The sequence below is a fragment of the Musa acuminata genome, chromosome BXJ3-1, assembly GCF_036884655.1.
Source record: "Musa acuminata AAA Group cultivar baxijiao chromosome BXJ3-1, Cavendish_Baxijiao_AAA, whole genome shotgun sequence".
Lineage (NCBI taxonomy): Eukaryota > Viridiplantae > Streptophyta > Magnoliopsida > Zingiberales > Musaceae > Musa > Musa acuminata.
In genome coordinates this window covers 12,028,562-12,036,198 of record NC_088349.1, presented here as the reverse complement: position 1 = coordinate 12,036,198, position 7,637 = coordinate 12,028,562, and the positions used below count along the sequence as shown (strand labels likewise).

Sequence of the window (7,637 nt, the reverse complement as noted above, 5' to 3'; positions counted from 1 at the left end):
CGATAATACAAAAGTCATCTTTAAAACAATAAAAATAATTAAAAAAAAAGAACAATGATAACAATAGCAAATGTAAGGATATATATATATATATATATATATATATCGCGAGTCAAAAGGTTCTTGGTCAAACAGGGAGTCAAAGGTTCTTCATTGTCCATGGAAACAAAATTTGATGAAGCCGACACTTATGATGACATCGCTTGCGCCAACAATGAATGCGGGGACTCCCTACGTCGTCACTGCAGACGCTTTATTTCTATCGCAATTCATCGCTGCCTTGTTGCCCAAGAAGCAGGACAGCAGCTTCCAAGAAGCATCACCCTTTATTATATATACGAACGAAGCCCAGGCGTTGCTGCCTCTCGTACCGAAGAAGGGAGAAGAAGAAGAAGACAATGGCAGCGGCGGCAGGAGAAGTGAGGCTGATCGGGGCGTGGCCGAGCCCGTTCGTGCTGCGCCCGAGGGTCGCCCTGAACCTGAAGGGGGTGGAGTACGAGTTCCTACAGGAGAAGTTCGGGGAGAAGAGCGAGCTGCTTCTGAGATCCAACCCTGTGTACAAGAAGATCCCCGTCCTCCTCCACCACGACAAGCCCGTCTGCGAGTCGATGATCATCGTGGAGTACGTCGACGGGGCCTGGGCTAATTCCGGCCACGCCATCTTGCCGGCCGACCCCTACGAGCGCGCCCTCCACCGCTTCTGGGCCGTCTACATCGACGACAAGGTTCGCATGCCTCCATCAATTTCTGACCTATGTTTTCTTGGTCTATAAATTTTCTACGATCATCGACATGAATGATGATGACTGAATCCTCTGCACGCAGTGGTTCCCGTCAATGTTCGGCATCGCAAAGGCTGAAACAGAGGAGGCCGAGGCCGAATCCGCAGAGCAAGCGTGGGCCGGGCTGAAGCTGCTCGAGGAGGCGTTTGAGAAGCTGAGCAAGGGCAAAGCCTTCTTCGGCGGGGACACCATCGGTTACGTCGACATCGCTCTCGGTTCCTACCTGGGATGGGCGAAGGTGATCGAGCAGATGACCGGCCTCAAGTTGTTCGACGAGGAGAAGACGCCTCTGCTCGCGGTTTGGGCGGAGAGGTTCTGCACCCATGAGGCCGTGAAGGAGGTGATGCCGGAGACGGAGAAGCTGATGGAGTTCGCCAAGATGCATCTGGGGAAATAGGAGTCTCCTGCAAATTAAAGACAAGGAATCGTGGTGGTCACTTGGAGTGGCTTCAGGAACTCGCTGTTGTGGTGAAATCTATAGAGAATAATGTCACCGACGGTAGTTTTCCGTGAGGTGGCCTTTGCGTGTTTGCTCATGATGTTGTGTTGGTGATCAATAAAGGATACCACCATCTTGTTGGATTCGATGGGCGATCTCCAAACGTGGCTTTGACGTTTTAGTTCTCATAGGTTATCGTCAGCACACAACGACCGATCTTCCGAATGCCGATGGCGAGGCCAACAACTGCTTTTGACAGCCGCCATTAACGCCGCCATCCGAGCCATATATTTCGATCATTGTCTTGATCTTATGTCTCACTTCCCACCGTTAAATACGAAGTCAGGCTTTGTTGTGTCACGGTAGAGTTCGAAGAGGAGAAGAGGCAACAACTACAAGCGGAGAAGAGAGTGACATCTGTTTTTAAAGTTAGAAATATACTCGTACATATAGCTGGTCTTATTTGTGTGGGGATACTAATGTAAGTAATTATTAAAAAATAAGCTAGATGATTAATGATATCTTATCGTTAGATAATAATTCTGTAGTCTCAATTGTATATTTGATCCTTAGACTTAAACATCAAAAGATGTCTTATTTGAATACTCTATTTTTTAATATCAGACTAATATGTATGAAAGTTTCGGATCTAGTACCAACGACATTGAGAATGACAGCCAACCTTATAAAGATAATTGAGTATCAATAAAGTATCATCCACTTTTCATATCATGAGAGAAATATCTTGTATGTTCTCACTCATACAAATCTCTAGCCAAGGTTAATCAGATTATGATGAATCCGATAAATGTGAGATTTAAATTGAGATATAAGTTCTCCGGAAGAATCCGATTAAAGTAAGACTCGGAAGGATTCTATATGGGCCTGACAGCACCATACCCGGTATATGATCTTTAGGATAGTAGATGGATGATGGACTATTGATATACAGTCAATGAGAGCAAACATATCTAGTGGATTAGATCCCCTGTACTATTTGATGATTATGACGTAGTGGCCTAGTATGTCAATAGTTGATAAGTTGAGTGAATTATTATACGGATAATAATTCACTAAGTTAGAAGAAATTATGACATGTGCAACTCACAACTAGCTCGGTATTGGGCCTAAAGGGTTAGACACATATAATAGATAACACGACAAATAGAGTATTAGATATGAGATATATGATAAGCTCATATTTTAATGGATCCTTGGGAGAGACCAAATAGAGCTTATAATTGTTATTGGATGGTGATCTAATATCTATTAAGCTATGAGTAATTAGATAGAGATCTAATACCTAATAAGAAGGGTCCATTAGGGTTAATTAAAAGAGGCTATAAATAAGAGTTGGGACTTAGTAGGTTATAGGTTGGACCCCTTTTAGCTGCCACCCTCCTCATTGATAAGTAGATGAGATTTCCCTAACTGTTTGAGGAAATCTCTCTACTCTGTTGAGGGAAATCCTCTAACCTGTTGAGGAAAATTCTCCCTTCTAACATGTATAAAAGGAAGGGGGATATGTTAATAACAATCAACTTCTTCTACAACTTTTTTATCTATTTATTTTCTAACATGGTATCAGAGCAATTCCTCCTTGGTGACAGTAGTATCGCCGCGTGTTAGCCAAGCAGCCACAGTAACACGTTGCCTCAAGCGGAGTCATTGAAGAAGCACAAGACATGGATTCAGAGCTAGTGCTAATGAGCACTGTCTTGGCTCTGCTCATCCACTCCTTCTCTTCCTTCGTTGCCGGCCTTGCTCCCTCTCCTATTTGCTGCCTACAGCAGACACTCTCCGTCGTCGTCACGCAAGGAGGAAAACATTCTCTCACTGCCTCCTCAATAGCGGTGAACGATGAACAACGGTGTCTTCCTTGCTTGTCGACCAGCAGCAGTCGCAACTGCTGCATCTTCCTCTACCACAGTAGCTTTCACTGTCGCTTCCCTCTACACAATGGTGCCTCCTTAACGGCGGTGTCCTCCTCCTCAATAGCGACGAATGGCGAATGGTGGTGTCTTCCTCGCTCAGTCTTCCTTGCTTAACGACAGCTGCCGCGTCTTCCTCCTTCGCTGTCGCAGCCGCTTCCCGGCCAGCAGCAACCGCAACCACTGCATCTTCCTTCCTCTACCGCAACATCTTTCACTGTCGCTTTCCTCTATACATCTAATTGCTGCAGATTTCTCTCACTGCAGTTTCCTTGAGTACCGCTGCAGATTTTCACGGCCATTTCTCGACGAACCGCAGTCTTGAGTACCGCTGCAGTTTTCGCGACCATCTTCCGACGAACTGTAGCCTCTACAATCTGCTGCAGCAAGCAGCAATCCACAGCAGCTGCCGACAGCTTTAGGCACTGTTGTAGATTGCCCAATCTGCTGCAGTAATCTATAGCAGTAGCCCCCTCCCTCATTCTCCACCTTGTGTGACCTGAGTATCATACAAGGTTCGCTGCATCTCTTCTAAAAAAAAAAAATGTCTTCGTTCACTTCTTCTGATGTTTCAGTTCCTGTAGGGACTCCCACTTCTTGTTCTTCTACAGGACTTATATCCATTAATGCTGCCACGCTGATCCCCTTTAAGTTATCAAAGGGTGGCAACTATGCATCCTGGCGAGCTCAATTTTCTAATCTTTTATTTAGATACGATTTGTTAGGTTACATTGATGGCTCTTTCAGTTGTCCTCCGGCCATGCTCAACATCCCCGACGATCCTAGTCCAGTACCCAATCCAGCTCACAAACTGTGGCTACATCAAGATCGTCTCATCCTCTAAGCTATTCAAGCTTCAGTTGCTGGATCCGTTGCTCCCTTGATATCTTCATGTGTGACAGCTGGTAGCTCGATTCTCAGTTAAGGATCTCGGACCCTTGAGCTACTTTCTGGGCGTCGAAGCTACCTTCACATCTTCCGGTCTCCTTTTATCACAACGCAAGTACATTCAAGATTTGTTATTAAAGACAAACATACATGATGCAAATGCAGTTACAACCCCCATCTTTACTAATGGTTCTCTCAAATTATCGGATGGAAGTCCTGCTACGGAACCCACTCAATACCGCCAAGTTGTTGGCTCTTTACAATACTTAGCTCTCACGCGTCCAGATATCTCATTTGCTGTCAACAAATTATCACAGTTTATGCAGCAACCATCTACTCTACACTGGTCTGCGGTCAAGAGACTTCTACGATATCTTAAAGGGACCCTAAATCATAGACTCTTTTTTCGTAAACACTCTCCACTTTGTCTTCATGCCTTTGCCGATGCTAATTGGGCAGGAAACCTTGATGATAGAACATCCACATCGAGGTATATTATCTTCCTTGGTGGTCATCCAATCAGTTGGAGTTCTAAGAAGCAAAAGACAGTCGCCCGGTCTACAACTGAAGCTGAATACCGTGCCATTGCCGCTACCACTGCAGAACTCAATTGGATCACGAATCTACTCCAGGAACTCAACATCGATTCCACCCCTATAATATATTGTGATAATATTGGAGCTACATATCTGTGCGCTAATATGGTATTCCACTCCCGCATGAAACATATTGCTATCGACTTCCACTTTGTACGCAATCAAGTTGTCTGCCGTCAACTTCGTGTTTCTCATGTTCATACGGCTGATCAATTGGCCGACTCATTTACGAAGCCTCTAGCTCGTAAACTTTTTGCATTACATCAGTCCAAGATTGGCCTCCTTGATCAGAGCACCATCTTGCGGGGGCATGATAAGTAGATGAGATTTCCCTAACTATTTGAGGAAATCTCTCTACTCAGTTGAGGGAAATCCTCTAACCTGTTGAGGAAAATTCTCCCTTCTAACCTATATAAAAAGAAGGGGGATATGTTAATAACAATCAACTTCTTCTACAACTTGTTTATCTATTTATTTTCTAACACTCATCTCCTCCCCCCTTCTTCCTCCAGACCACTGGCCCCTCTCTATTGCAAGAGGACAATAAAAGGGATCGATCCCTTCTTGTCTACTACTACGTGGTAGTGTGCAATCGTGAGGAAAAAACATGCTGCACGAGGAGGTACTTCGTTGTAGCATTCATCGTGTCGGTCACCGCTAGAAAGGTGTTTGTGAGAGCTCCTTCATCTATAGACTAGGATCTGTGATCTTTAGGGGATATATGAGTTCTCTTAGGTGAGAATGTCTCACACCCTTTATGCGGTTTTTGTCGTTTTGAGTTTTACGCTCTCGTTCATCGTACGATGTTCTGATAAAATTATTTTGGGAAACTAATTTTTGTTTTTATTTTTCGCTCCACATGTGATACTATCTAAGGTTTTCCAACAAACTGCCTAAGCCACATAGAGAGAGTCAACATAAAAGATGGAATATGGAGCTAACGCACGAACCTTTTTCTTGGACAGAGGTCATGAACATGAACTCTTATAGAGGTAAGATGGGATCATATCGTCCGATAGGTCCCTCATTTTGATAGAGTAGACTTATCCTACATGGTACTAAAGACGAAGGGAGTTTCAAGGCATATGTACCTTATCTTGATGAAGTATTTGACGGAGGAACTAAGGTGACTTAACTTGCGAATGTGAAGTTGGGGCCAGAAGGCCTTGGCATGGCATAAGAGGATGTAGATGTATATTCTCTTAAAGAATATGCCACAATATTATCATTTAAGTTACTATGAAGGAAGTGGTGCATAGTGGATATTGTGTTGGTGGGGGTAGATACTCATGATCCAAATAATGTACAATAATTTCAACAAAGATGATGTACTTCGGGAGCTGCTATACGACAAACTATCCTAGAGTTATAGTTCGTTCGGGTGTGACCTAAGAGCGGGTGTGTTGAATCTCGTATTTTGATGATGAAACTACTTGATATATGTTTATGATTTAATCTGCGTTTTGAGTGACGCAGGATGCTTCGATCTGGATGAGACAATTAAAGTAGGAAAATCATGTTGTGCCGGAGGAACATGTCAGAAGATTGGACGTCGAGCCGGTAGATCGGTCGACGTATCGACAGAAGGCTTCGGGCAGTGGACTCAGGCATCGGGCCAAGGAGAGCGGTTATTGTGCCAAGGATATCGGAGTTGCGGAGTCAACTGGCCGATTGGGCAATAGGCCGAAGGAGAGGACGATGCGCCGAAGAATCAGACGAAGCGTCGAGGGACCAATGACATGCCGGACAACTTGGTTAATTGCTTAGGATTAATTGTCTCGATCGAAGTTTTGCTTTAATTGTGCAGGATTAACTATGATAACGATGAAGACATAAAGCGAAACAAAGTGTCGGAGTCAAGCGCGAAGGATTTGTTGCAAGTTCGAGAGTTCGACGGAAGTCCGAAGGTTCATCGGGAATGCTACCGGAACTAGCCAAGAATGAGTTGGGAGCTTGCCGAAGGATTTTCGGAAGCTCGCCGGAAGGTTCGTTGGAAGTTCGCGGAGCTCGCCGAGAAAGATCGGAGCTTGCCGAAGAAGCTCGTTGGAACTCGCTAAGATCAAATCGTGAAGTCTAGGAGCTTGCCGGGAGTCCGCAGAATGGTTTCCGAGAGTTCATCGGAAGACCGCCGGAAGTTTGCCGGAAGCTCGCCAGAAGAAGTCTTGACTTGCGGACTTTGTAATAGCTTAGAAAATGTCTTTAAAATCATAGTTAGCACGTTAATTAGGGTTAGGATTAGGTGTTAATCCTATAACCCAAGTAGGGGCCAATTAGGCCCAAGTTCGGACTGGTTTGGGCCAAATTTGGAGCCAAACCAAGTGAGCTGAAATAGTGAAAGAGGTGGCACCGCCAGGGTCAGAGGTGGCACTGCCCAGGAGAGGTTCTCCCAACGAAGCTGGGAGGTGCAACCGCCCCAGCCAGGAGGTGCAACCGCCCAGGCTCAGTCTCCAAGCGAGACTGGGCGGTGCAACCTCTTTTGTCAAGAGGTAGCACCGCCAGAGCTCAAGTTTCGAGCTCTGCCAGGCGGTGCAACCTCTCCAGTCAGGCGGTGCAACCGCCTGAGCTCAGTCTTCGAGCTAGACTGGGCGGTGCAACCTCCCTGACAGAGAGGTGGCACCGCCTGAGCTCGGTCTTCGAGCTCTGGCAGAGAGGTGCAACCGCCTCAGTCAAGAGGTGGCACCGCCTGGGCTCAGTCTTCGAGCTTTGCCAGGCGGTGCAACCTCTCCAGTCAGGAGGTACAACCGCCTGATCCCGGAATTCCGGGATTTGATCGTTTTGAGCTCCAAATTTGAATTGGGTTGGGGCCTATAAATACCCCACCCATTCAGCACTGAAAGCACAGAACACACACTCGAAATCTTGCTATCTTTCTGTGTTTCTTAGAGCTCAAAACTGCTAGTTCTCCTCTTTCTATTCTTCAAGTTTGAGTTGTAAAGAGGAGAGAAAACTTCTGTAAGGGTTGTCTCCTAAGCCCGTCAAAAGGAGTGAATCTGTAAGAGGG

General features: G+C 45.5%; 1 pseudogene; it reads left to right on the top strand.

Annotated features, from left to right (window-relative positions):
* Positions 1 to 360: 360 nt before the first annotated feature.
* LOC135629127 (glutathione S-transferase U17-like) lies at positions 361 to 1,369 on the top strand (annotated as a pseudogene).
* Positions 1,370 to 7,637: the final 6,268 nt, after the last annotated feature.